Source organism: Gossypium hirsutum, chromosome D13, assembly GCF_007990345.1.
Source record: "Gossypium hirsutum isolate 1008001.06 chromosome D13, Gossypium_hirsutum_v2.1, whole genome shotgun sequence".
In the NCBI taxonomy this organism is placed as follows: Eukaryota; Viridiplantae; Streptophyta; class Magnoliopsida; order Malvales; family Malvaceae; genus Gossypium; species Gossypium hirsutum.
In genome coordinates, this window is record NC_053449.1 from 35,400,902 (window position 1) to 35,415,017 (window position 14,116).

The following is a 14,116-nucleotide window of genomic DNA, read 5'->3' on the forward strand; positions in this document are numbered from 1 at the left end:
ATTGATGTAAATAATAGTGTAATTCGTGGAAAATCACATACCTTAGTCCTAAGTGGATAATGGACTATGTATATGTGACTCGTATACTTTGATGTAAGTAAAAGCCTGAGTTCAAATAGATAAAGAACTGAAAGTTTGTGCGTTGGTTATATGACTTCTATAGTATGTAGCATCATTCACTATAGTGGAATTTATAACCTAAGACATAGGTAAATGATATCCTCTCATTAGCATTGCATGATAGATGAAAAGTAAATATGGTCAAGGGTCAATTATCTTTGTGATGAAGGACTTAATTACTATTTGATAGTAGTTGACTTTTCATGAAGGAAGATGTAATGGTTACCATGAGAAAAAAATAGGATCATATTGGGAGAATGGATTTATCCCAAAGAGATTAAAGATATCCTATGAGAGTAATACACTTATGAAAAGGTCATTGGACGAGCATTGATCGAGTAGCTTTCGTAATGGTATGTCATTAGGGAGATCTTAGTTACGATACTATAGTGGAATGATTTCGTGAATAAATAAGTTTATAATTAATAGGCCAAAAATTGAAACTTAATTATAAATAATTTGAGCCCTAATCACATATGTCCAATTGGTCCCTCCACTAGCTCGTTGAAATGAAAAATGAATTACATGTTGAATCAAATGATCAGAAATAGATAGAAATGATCAAGTTAGAGAAATGTGTTACATTAAAAAATGATTGTGGTTTCTTACTGAGCATGAGAATTACCTGAGACTTAATTTATGAATTTTCAAACTATTAATTAATTAATTGAAGTTGAAAAATGGAATTAAATTAATTGGTTATAGTGAATATGTTGAATGTAGAAAAATTAAATATATTTTCACATAGATTCTTTTACGGTAAAGTTGTCATGATTTTAACGAAATTAGAATCAGGTTGAGAAAATTATTTAATTGGAAAATTAATTAATTTATAATGTTTATTTTGAGAAATAAAATAAAACATGAATTGGGTTGGATTGAATTATAAATTGCTAGGTTAAGAGTTTAGGAAGCACTTATAATTGGACTTGATACAAGAGAGGCTCAAAGCCTCTCATATTGAATACAAGGGGACGCCAAACGCTAGTATTTTAACTAAGGTTGCCTCACCTCTCTCTCTCTCCTTATTCAACTAGGGGATTATTCTTCTATTAAATATGCATTACATGCAATCTACCAATTTAAATAGGGTTTCACTTTCTCTCCCTATAAATAGATGGCACTGCTAAAGTTATTCATAAACGAAATGGTATTTAGGCCTGTTCTAATAGACAATTTGAACAACTTTGGAAGATGACTTTCTTCACTATCGCATGATCAGTGTGGCTACTCATAAACGAAATGGTATTTAGGGGTAAAGTCTCGAATTTGCTTTAGTTGCTGGTTGTTATTAAATTAAGATTGTGTTGGTGGTGCCATTTGAAGTGGCACTCTACTTATATTTTGGTTGAAGAGTGCCTTCTTACTCTAATCAACACTCACCCATCAGATAAGCGTAAGAAAGACTACTTGTACTTGCAGCGGAAACATCCTTATCATTAGTTAAATAATAAATAATAGAATATTTTCTGAACTCTTTGTTAAAATATTATTAAATTTAAAAGAAATAAAATATGTACTTAAGTACTCATAAATTATTTGGTAAAAGTATTGAATATTCGGTCTACAGTAAGTGAGTAACAACATGATACCTCATCATCAGTGAAATAAAAATAATATTAGAGGACTTATAAATACATATTAATAATTTTATTTTATCATTAACTCAAGATCTGAAATTAGAAATAAGAAATCTGAAACTTGAAACCTAAAATTCAATATAAACCTTAAATCCTAAATTTTAAACTTAAGCCTGAAACTCGATATAACCCCTAAATCTTAAACCATAGACTTAGGCCTAAAGCCAGAGAAACAATATAATAATTATAATAAATACTTAATTGTGTTTAAATAAAGTTATTAGTATTTATTTATAAGTTCACTATTTTTTGTTTTACTTACTAATAACATTATTTATGTTATGAATATCTTATTAAGTGGATGTCCATCAAGATCAAGATAAGTTTTGATGTATTTTAAATTCTAATAGTCATTAGAAGTAGAGCTCTACTTCATTTATACTTTTTATGCCCATAAATAGAGACTTTGGAAAAACTTTGTAAATATTCCGATTGATCAATAAAATACGCTCTCTTTGTTCTCCCATTCTCTTTGTTCTTTATCATCTGTCTATTTATTTTATAACACGTTATTAGCATGACTTTCTTTTAATTATTTTTTTCGTAAGTCACAAAAATATCCCAAAATTTACTGTTGTCATTTGCCTCCTTGAGTTGCTCTATTTCAATTGAGGCCTGCGCACTACGGGTAATCATTAGAGCCTTTAACCACTCAGGTACACATAAGTCTCTAAATTTTTTTATGCCTTTTAATGCAAAGAATTTTATATAATCCTTAATTTGTTGATTGATTTATGGTAAAATTATTTTATGAAAAAATATTACTACTTTAAGGTTTCTTTTAAACTAAGATTATTTTATTAAATTATAGTATGTATGATATTTGGATGATTGCAATTTTTTGTGATTAAATTATTTTTATTAAATATGCTTGATATTATTATATTATATCTTTTAAATTGAATTTATAAATATTTGATTAGAGCATCATAAGATTTTATAATGCATATGTGGTATTGAAATTTGGTACAATGTGTATCGGAAAACTTTCAACCATCATACATGAAAATTTTAATTTTATTTATTAAATGATTTTTTACTAATAGATTATAAATGTTATTACGAAAACAAATTTGTTTTACTACTTGTAATATTGCTTGTGATAATAGCCAGAGTGATAACAATGACATTAAAGAATCTCAGATGTATTTTACTATGATTTCTTTATTATATCATGTTTATTATAATTGGAGACTAATCATGATATCATGAATAGATAGATTTTTATTTGAAATCCACGTATTTTTGCAATGATGATTATGGAATAAAATTTTTTTTGGGGGTTTATAGGATTGTCCTAGTAAATCTATTGCTATAACGCCTTAAATTTCTTAACTTGGTTTCTGTGAATTCTAACATAAATTAGTATTTGCTTTAGTGGTTAAGTTTTTTGGATGTGTGTTTGAGGTCTTGGATTCAAGCCCCATTTATGGAAAATTCTGTTATTTTTATCCTAGTCTAATCTCTGTTGGGTGGGCTTATATTATATTTTGGTAAACTCATATTAGACTGAGCTTGTTGGTTCAAGTGGTAAGTTGTTAACTTGTCTCAAGGTTTCATGTTCAAATCCCTGTGTGAACGTAGATGATAATTTTTACTTCGATTGTGTGATAGAGGTTTGATCATAATGAAATTCTGAAGTAGTTGTGAGCTTGTGGGTCGGTTAGTTAGTAGGATAATAGGGGGAGTTAGGATTATCTATTATCCTTGATTTATTTCTATTATAATTTTATTTCTGATTTTTCCCAAAACTCCTCCCCCTTCTCTAACTTTTTTTCTTTTCTCTCTATTCTTTTCTCTTTCTTTGAAAAAAATTCCTGCCTTTCCACTCTACAATCTTTCGTTCCAATTAAAAATGTGTGCCATTGTTGTTTGACCGACATTGTGGTTCATTCGTCACTCTCTTTTATCTCAAATTCTGATTGTAATTCGATTCGATAAGTTGGGTAGGTGTAGTTTATTGTTCTTGGTTGGTGACTCTTTATGGAGTGTTTTGCTTAATGTCGTTTAGGGGAATACCATGGGGCTCAGGATTCTTCGTCGGTGACTTAGCTACGTGAAACTGCTGTTTTCAACTAAAGGTAAGGGTTTGGTTGAAAACTTAGGTTGTTTGGATCGATTTCGTTTCAGTTTTGATAAAGATTTAAGTGACTAATTCGATGATTGAATGATCAATTTTAGGTTCTGATTATCTTGTGGGAACGTTCGCGTTAATTTTGAACTAGGTGTGAAACGAAAACACTAGAAATCGAGATTCGAAGAAAGGTGAAAAGCGTCCTATCGGCTCTACACAAGCTTGTGCTCGGCCATGTGACTAGATGTGTACGGCACATGTCCGTGTGATGGGAAACTGTGTGGCCGTGTGGGCCACATGAGCTAGGCCAATTCGAGCGTGTGGGCCACACGGGCGTATAGGCTAATGGCCAGGCCATGTGGGCCATACGGGCAAGGCCAATTTGGGTGTGATTGCCCACATGGGCATGTGGGCCCAAAAGACTAAAATTTTCCTTAGGGTTCCATAAGTCATTCCGATTGACTGTGGGCCTTCCGTAGGGTCGGTAAGGGCAAAAAAACCTTAATGTATGATACCTTCCTAATCTGATAGACTGATTTGAGTTTAAGAAATTGATATGCATGATTTGTCTGATTTGTAAAAGCTTGTATGATATATGTATGTGAGTATGCGAGACACGTTAACACTGTATATCTGTATCTGTTATCTGTATATGTATATGGGGCGGGTTTGGTTTATGTTGAGAAAGTGTTCTGTGATGTGACATATCGTCGATTAAATGACATCTTGTCTACATACTATTCTGATAACTGTCACACCTCTAACCTCTATCTGTCACTGGAATAGGGTTGCAGAGTATTACAGGACAACGAAATAGTAAATCATTCAAATCATACATTAATACAAACTTAATCAAATTGCTTGGACCTTAAGAAACTCAAATACTAACCAAATATAAAATCAAATGACATTAATCGGGTCAAAAACACATCAAAACCAACCTAATATGTACCTAACCAATGTACCCTCATTGGTACCACAATTATATACAATTTAATATCAAATAAACATTTATTCAATTCATCAACTCATTCAAGAAATCAAAATACCTAAAAAAGTTACCACAACCACAACAAATCAAATATATGTAAGCCACACATACTAGCATAACAACTATACCTCATTCTCATACCCTTTGCAAATTGGTTATTTGTACAAAATATCATTCATAAAATTTACATAAGCCAAACATTAACCAAATTAGCACAAGATCCTATACATGCCATATAATCTGAATTTAACGTTTCAAAAGCTATCAAGATAAACTGGATAGTGTAACTTGAGTGCCAGTCCAATCGTCCAACCTTTCGAAAATCTATAATGACATTAAACAATACAAGTAAGCTTAATGAAGCTTAGTAAGTTTGACGAGATAAACAAAAATCTTACCGAACTAACTATAATAAATCAAATAATAAAAAAATCATTCATGACAACTCCCTGTCATTCACAACTTCAATTGATAAATACATCCGTATTCGAATCAATACAAAAATAAATAACATGTCTTTCAAATTCATTAAATAAATCACCTTACCGAGATTTGTCTATTCGAAAAATGACTTACGGATAAGATTACATCATCAATAGAAGCTCATAAAATCTGGTCCTCCCGAATACACCAACAAAAGCTTGAAAGCTGAACAAAAGCTCGTAAGAGTTGAACAGAAGCTCATAAGAGCTGATCCACCCAATCATGCCAAATAGAAAGTAAAACACGAGAGTTCACAACAAATGTTGAACCCCTATTTACTTGGGTAAAATGCCGATATCTCCCTCCAATACCATCTCCACTCCAAACCTCCGTCATACACCAAATCACGAATGTACTCAAATCCCGTGTTCAATTCAAATCGAATATCCAATTCAATATTATATTTCAAACAATAATTCATTTCCAACAATAGAATATATGCATAATACCAATCATAAATTTATACAAATGTTAAATTTTAACCGTACAAACTTACTTGGACTGAATTATAGTAATTGCAGAAGTTCAGGGACTATTTCGCTATTTTTCCTTTTCCACGAGTATCTACGAGATCTTGATCTAAAATATAAAATTACTCATTTATTAGCATATATTTCATTTCCAATCCATTTTACAATTAATACCCTTTTATTTTTCAAATTTATGCAACTACCCTAAACTTTTACAATTTTTACAATTTAATCCCTTAATTATTTAATCTATCAAATTAACTAATTTTCACGAATCAATAATCTATACAAATATTCTAGGCGCTTATAAAGCCCCTAATAAACCTAAGATTAACTATCAAACCTAATATTTTCATTTTTTCACAATTTAATCCTAAAATCAATATTTAACAAAAATCACTTTACAAAATCATCACACAACACAATCAAAGCTCCAAATCCATGTTATTCATAAAAAATCTAATATTCATCAATGAAAACTTCCAAAATTTTTAACAGAATCAGAAACGAAGGTACGGGTTAGCTGGACCTAGTTGCAACGATCTCAAAAACATAAAAGTTACAAGAAACGGGATAAAAATGGACTTATATGAAAAGAAATAAGCCAACCAAAGCTTTCTTCTCACCCTAGTTATGGCATTCAGCCATTTGAAGAAGATAAGGATGAAGTTTGTTTTTCATTCTTTAATTTAACTTAATTTAATTAAACTTCCATTTATTTACAAAATTGCCATCCAATTCACACTATTTTATTATTTTCTATTTAATTGCCGTTCCATTATTACAATTAAGGCATAATTTTTTCTTAAGTCCTCCCTCATTATTAATCAACCATTTAATCACTTAATTATTATAATTAGCAAGTTTTACACCTTTTCAATTTAGTTCTTTTTAAATAATTAACTATTGAAACGTTAAAATTTTTCAACGAAACTTTAATACCACCTTAATGACACTCCTTAAATATTTATAAAGATATTTAAGACTTATTTTATAGAAATGAGGTCCCGATACCTCACTTTCTAAAACCACTTGACCTTAGGGTCTTACCACTTGAACCCAATAAATCGTTATAAAACATAAATTACCAAATCAAAAACCTTTTTAAAATCATATTTGACTCGTAAATATTAAATAATAATATTTACGAACTTACTCGTCAATTTTGGTGGCCTCGAAACCACTGTTTTCGACACCACTAAAAATCGTACTGTTACAATAAGTGTTGTTTAGACACTATATGGTGTGTAGGGATGGGTAGGTGTTTTATACCCCACATGGTGTGTTGGGATGGACGAAAATGGTGTGTAGAGGATGGGGGTAGGACTCTATATATCCGTATATATCTGTATGTTCTGAAAATCTGATTCTGATACGATCTGACTCTATTAGGGACTTATGTCTGCTTCTGTTCTGAAATACTGGAAATCTGAATGTTATGCATGTTTGTTTCTGTTAAGTTACACACTGAGTTTATGAAAACTCACATATGTTGTTTGCTTTGTTCAAGTAATCCTCAGGCATGGTGGATCGGTGTGACGAAGTCTCAGCGGTGACCACTAGTTCACAAACTATTTTAATTAATAGTTTTATTTAAATTCTGAATTATTTTGAGAGTTTATAATTTTTTGGAAACTCCAGACTGTTTGATTTTAATTTTTATTTTGAATGTGTTTTTGACTTTTCTACAACTTTTAACAAAACAATATATGAAAACTATGATTTTACACAAACGAATATTTTTTTGAAAACACAAACTCGATTTTCAACTTTAAAAATATCAAACTTCCGCTGCAAAGATAAGTTTTCTGAAAGAGCAAATTAACAACATTTTTTAACAACAATAATAATATGTTTGATACAATAGGGATTCTTCTCAGTAACAATTAAACACGAGAAATTTGACATAATAAGATAGATTTCAAACCCTTCTTCGTAACACTCCTAGATTCGGCCATAAGGTCTAAGCCCAGTTTGGGTTGTTACACTTAGTGGTATCAAAGTTAGGTTGCAAAACTCGGGCTGTGAATTTTGGGTTCCAAAATCGTATGTGAAAAATGACTGGTTTATAAACAAAATTTGTTTATTTTTGAGTAAGTATGTTGTACATCGAGTCTCTAGCGCCGATCCTGTAAGTACTTCTAAACTTAGATACTATAGCTAGAATTGTTTAAAACTATACGAATTTAGTTAGAAATTGAGACTTCTGATAAATATCTAAAACATAAAACATTTTCTAATAAACACTGAAGCTAATGCATAAAATTTCATAATATAGATAAAACCTGAGAAAAGATGAATGCTCGTGTAACTCACGGTCGTGGTATTCATGGGGGCGACAGGCGCCGTAGGGGGACTCGAGTTGAGTCTTCCTCCTTGGATAGTATGCCAAATCTAGATGCGAGTGAGACACCGGTTTTACCTGCTATCGAGACTGGGTCTCAAAGTCCCTTGGTTGGGGACGACGCATTATCCCAAGCCATATTGAGTGTTTTAGAGAAGGTCGTTGGACCCCATTTTAGATATGGAGGCCGTGGGTCGATAACTGAACGACTTCAATCCAATGGAGCTGAACTATTTAGGGGCATCATTGGAGTCGCCCCTACTGTGTCTGTGTACTGGTTGGAGGCTACCGGGAGGATAATGAATGACATTGACTGTACTCTTGAGGAAAAATTGAAGGGTGTGGTTTCTTGGCTTTGCGATGAGTGGTGGTTATTGGTTGAGGAGGGTACTCAACCAGATTTTCTTAATTGGGACTATTTCAAGACTGCCTTTTAGAGGATGTATGTAGGCGAGAGCTAAGTAAATGCTCGTAGGCTTGAGTTTATGAATCTCATGCAAGGTGACAGGACTGTGGTTAAGTATCAGGGCAAATTTCTGAGATTGAGCCGCTACACTCGGGGCATGGTGGCATCTGAATACGAGAAGTGTATGCGCCTTGAGGATGGTTTGAGAGATAGTCTGAAGGTTTTGATAGCTCTATAGAGGGAGTGAGAGTTCGCCATTCTTGTGGACAAGGTGAATATCGCCGAGGAGGTTAAGCGCATTGAGCGCCAGGACAAAGATCATGAGAGAGGCAAGAATAAAAGAGAGTTGAAGTCCTCTAGTTCTGTTCAGAGGCCTAAAAAACAGGCCAGACCTAATAGGCCTTCTAGAGTGGGAGTTCCAGTTGCTCATACTGGGGTTCATCCATGCAGTGATTGTGGTAGGCGCCATCCGAGCAAGTGTTAAAGGAGATTAAAAGCATGTCTGCGATATGGGTCATTAGAGAATCGAATTAGAGAGTGCCTACAGTGTTCTAATCAGATGCAAGCTTTGATTTTGGGTTTTGTTCAGGCACAGAGGGTAGAGGACAGTAAGCACTGAGTAGAGTTACTAATCAGACTGAGGTGAGGCAGCCTTCTGCTGCTCAACACCGTGACGACAGAAGCGCCCCTAATATGATTACGGGTACGCTATTTATTTATGATATTTCGTATGTTGCATTGATAGATATGGGGCCAACACACTCGTACGTAACTAGTACTATTTTAGAAAACTTGAGCATTATGGTTGAGAGTACTTCGGGTGCTGAGCCCGTTGAGTCAATCTATTCAGGTTAAAAGATTGTATAGGAATGTACCACTGGAAGTTCAAGGGGTCATGTTTCCTGTAAATCTGGTTGAGCTACCGTTTGGTGAGTTTGACTGAATTTTGGTTATGGATTGATTAGTAGAGCACCGAGTCAGTTTGGATTACGCACTAAGAGGGTAGTTTTGAGAACCGAGGATGATGTGGAAGTGGTTGTGGTCGGAGAGCGTTGTAAATGAAAAAATATATAGGATTTTTCCTATGTAATTTATCACCTTTTTACTTAAATACGTTGTTAAAACTAAGTAATTGTTTAGTAAATTAATGAAATATGTGAAAATATGAAATTAGGAGATAAAAATTATTAAAATGTGATTTTATGCTTTATTACATAGTTTTCATGCAATAAATGACTTATTTTATATTAATTTGAATATATATTTTTTAGACATAAAGTGCACCATGCATGATTAAATTAAATAATAAAATATAAAATTACATTTATTTAATAATTCATTTTAAAAATATTTCATTAATAATTTGGGTTTTAATTAATTAATTAAATTGGATAAATTTTATTCTTTGGTCCTCGAACTTGTTGATTTATTCTGGACAGGTCTGATAGCTTTGCTGGATTATAAAATCGTCCAAATTGGAAACCAAGCCAACCCAAAATTCGGATGCACATGGCTATCCATAAACCACTCTTTGGTTTAATTGCACAAGGTCCTTGAAGAGTTGAAGAAATGAGAGATTTACCAGAAGATTTACATTTGACTGAGTCTCAGTCCCGAGTTGTTGTGGCACTTAAATTGACCAAAAATCAAGGAAAAATCAGCTCAATTTGCTTAATTTATGGCCGGCCACCCATGGAAGATGCTTCAAAAGATGAAAACTCCTATTTTTAGTAAACTATCACACTCTCGTCACCTATAAATAAAACCCTCTCATTCCTTCATTCATCATCCCTCAAGCATTCCTCAATCATCCTTCAAGCATCATTCTCTCTTCTCTCCAAATTCTCTTAACATTTTCCCTTCCCACTTCTAACATCATCTCTTCATAGAGATTTTAGCAATTAAACCTATTTAAGAACCCTTGGTCGGCCACCTTGTAGAACCATTAGCAAAAGAGCAAAGCAAAGAAACGAAGGAGTCTCGTCAGTCAAAGTCTTGGGTGACAGCCACTCTGAATTGGGTTTAATCTTTCTCTTCTTTAATTTAATATAAAGATGTTTGCTACGTGTTCTTTGTTCTTGTTTACAACAATGTTAGCTTAATTTTATTTAAGCTAGGATGATTGTTTTGATTAAATAATATTTATTTGATTCATGCTTATAATGTTTGTGCCTCAATCAATCATGTTTTCAATTAAAATCAAGTCTGTATTTCGTTCATACGTGATTGAAATGCACATGAATTAGCTGATCGATCCTAACTAGACGACGGTTAATACACGCATAATTGAAATGTGCATGCTCAATTTAGATCCTAACCCGATTAAATTGTAGGTTGCATAACAACTCTAACCAAGCTCTGTTATTTGCATAGTTTTTAGATTTGTGTGATTAAATTGTTTCAAACCTAACACGACTCTATTACCTCACACGAATGCTAAGAAACCCTTAGTAAATAAGGATCAGTAAAATTCGTATTTACTAAATAAAGGATTCCGAAAGGACCTAATGTGGTTTCCAAACTCATGAAAGATTGAGTTGCCATGGAATGTTTTTCCGAATGTTATTAAGCATGTTGATAATAAAATTAGTTTAATTAAAGTAATTGTCCTAGTTTATTTATGTTATAATTGTTTCAAATTGTGTTTAATTTTACTAAAATCTATTTCATTCATATAGTTTGCATACTTAGGATAATTTGCATTAGGGATAATTGCATTTAGCATAATATATTTTAATCACCACTTCTAAACTATATTGTGTTTTTATTTACCAAATCGTTAATATAATGTTACAAATTAAATGACTTAGCACAAATACAATACTTGTGGAGACGATAACTCGATACTTACTTATTACTTGATAACAACTGTGTACACTTGCATAAACCTACGCATTACAAGTTTTTGGCACCGTTGCCGGGGATTGTCAACTGTTGCCATAGTCATTTTTGTGAAATTATTATTTCCAATTTGATTTATTTCTAACATTACTAACTTATAATTTTTAATTTTTGTGATTTTCTTTTCAGGTTTTTATGAGCATAGATCAAATTATCAATTTACTCCCTATAGACCCTGAAATTGAGTGAACTTTTAGACAAAGAAGACGTGAACAAACAGCTCAAAGGCAAGTCGAGATGGATCTTGGAAACCAGAATCATGACCAAGGTAATGAAGCCAATCATGTACGAAATCCTATCCTCATTGCCGATGATAGGGATCGATGCATAAGACAATATGCTGTGCCACTTTTTAGTGAGTTAAACCCAGGAATTAGAAGGCCAGATATTGAATCAACCCAGTTTAAATTGAAACCAATGATGTTTCAAATGTTACAAACGGTGGGCCAATTTAGTGGTATGCCCACGAAAGATCCACATAACCACCTGCGATTGTTTATGGAGGTGAGTGATTCATTCAAGATAGCCGGTGTGACTGAAGACGCACTGAGGTTGAAGTTTTTTCCGTACTCGTTGCGAGATTGAGCACGAGCATGACTCAATTCATTGCCACCAAGTTCCATATCTACATGGCAAGAATTAGCAGAGAGATTTTTGGTTAAGTATTTCCCACCTAGCAAAAACGTTAAGTTAAGAAACGAGATCACAACTTTCTAACAATTGGATGACGAGTCTTTGTATGAGGCTTGGGAGCGATTCAATGAGTTACTTCGTAAGTGTTCTCATCATGGGATTCCTCATTGTATCCAGTTGGAGACATTCTATAATGGTCTCAATGCACGTACAAGATTGATGGTAGATGCTTCCGCGAATGGTGCAATTTTGTCTAAGTCTTATAATGAGGCTTATGAGATTATCGAGAGGATCGCGAGTAATAACTATCAATGGCCAACAAATTGAACAGCTTCAGGAAGACGAGTAGCCGGAGTTCATGAAGTTGATTCTCTCACTTTGTTATCAGCTCAAGTATCGTCTATTTCCTCTATGTTAAAATAGTTAACCACTAATAGTACTAATAATTCTGCAGCTCAGCCATCAAGTCTGTTTGGAGTAGTTTCCTGTGTGTATTGTGGGGAAGGTCATTCTCTTGAGAATTGTCCATCAAATCCCGAGTTAGTGTATTATGTAGGGAACCAATATCAAAATAAGAGTGGACAAGGACCCCAGTCTAACTTCTTCAATCCTTCATGGCGTAATCATCCTAACTTTTCTTAGAGCAACCAAGGAAATGGACCGAACAATAACTTATTACAGCAAAGGCCCAACCAATCTCAAAGGTTTAATCAGCAAGCTTTAAAACCACCCCAAGTTGAGGCATCAAATAGTTTGGAGAACTTGTTGAAAGCGTACATGGCAAAGAATGACACTTTGATCCAAAGCCAAGCAGCAACACTGAAGAATTTGGAAAACCAAATGGGTCAGTTAGCTACGGAGCTACGTAATAGACCGTAAGGAAGCTTGCCAAGCGATACTGAGATCCAAGAAATTTAGGTAAAGAACATATCAATGCAGTGGCATTGCGAAGTGGTAAAATTCTAGAACCCCAATTGATTGATGTCGAAGATAAGCCCGTTGAGAAGAATCAACTAGCTGTTGAAGTTTCTACACCAAAGGAATCAGAATCTGCAAAGTTTGACAAGGTAAACCCTGACTTAATGAATTCAGATATTTTAACATCTTCTATGATACATATTTACCTACTCAAAAAAGTTATCCGGTTCAACCGAAAGTTCTATCACCTTCATACCCACAAAGATTGCAGCAACACAAGCAGAAGCAGGAGGTGCAATTCAAGAAGTTTTTGGATGTTCTGAAGCAGTTACACATCAATATTCCGTTGGTGGAGGCATTAGAAAAAATGTCAAATTATGTGAAGTTTATGAAGGATATACTGTCTAAGAAGAAATGACTGAGTGAGTATGAGACTGGTTCCTTGACAAAGGAGTGCAGTGCGTCCTGTAGAACAAACTGCCACTAAAATTGAAAGACCCAGGAAGCTTTACGATACCATGTAACGTTGGTGAATCTTACTGTAGTAAAGCTTTGTGTGACTTAAGAGCGAGTATAAACTTGATGCCTAAGTTTATTTTCAAGATGTTAGGGATAGGTGAAGGAAGACCTACAACTGTGACGCTTCAGCTAGCGGATCGATCTTTAGCATATCTCAAAGGAAAGATCGAGGATGTTTTGGTAAGAGTCAATAAATTTATTCTTCTTGCTAATTACGTTGTCTTAGATTTTGAAGCAGACAAGGAAGTGCCAATCATCCTTGGGAGACCTTTCTTAGCCACAAGAAGAACGTTAATTGATGTGTAGAAAGGAGAACTCACCATGTGAGTTCAAAATGATTAGGTAACCTTTAACATTCTTAAAGCGATGAAATTTCTTGATCCGACAGATGAGTGTTCAGTTATGGAAGAGATAGAAAACTTGGTTTCTATGGAAAGCAATTTTGAAGAAGATCCATTGGAGAAAGCCTTAGATCTTGACCATTTGGAGGATGATGAAGGTAAAGAAAACATGGCTTTGATGGAAGCCAATCCAGGTAGTTTTATTCAATCCACACAGTTTGAATCGTTGGAGTTGGAAGTTAGAGAATTTGTGTAACCCAAGTTGTCAGTTAAAGA

The 14,116-nt window shown here is 33.6% G+C and overlaps 1 non-coding gene across 1 annotated transcript; it reads right to left on the reverse strand.

The window, feature by feature from the left end:
- Window positions 1-12,116: 12,116 nt before the first annotated feature.
- Window positions 12,117-12,223, reverse strand: LOC121225815 (small nucleolar RNA R71). Its single transcript, XR_005923718.1, has one exon. It is a non-coding gene; the product is annotated as a small nucleolar RNA R71 (small nucleolar RNA).
- Window positions 12,224-14,116: the final 1,893 nt, after the last annotated feature.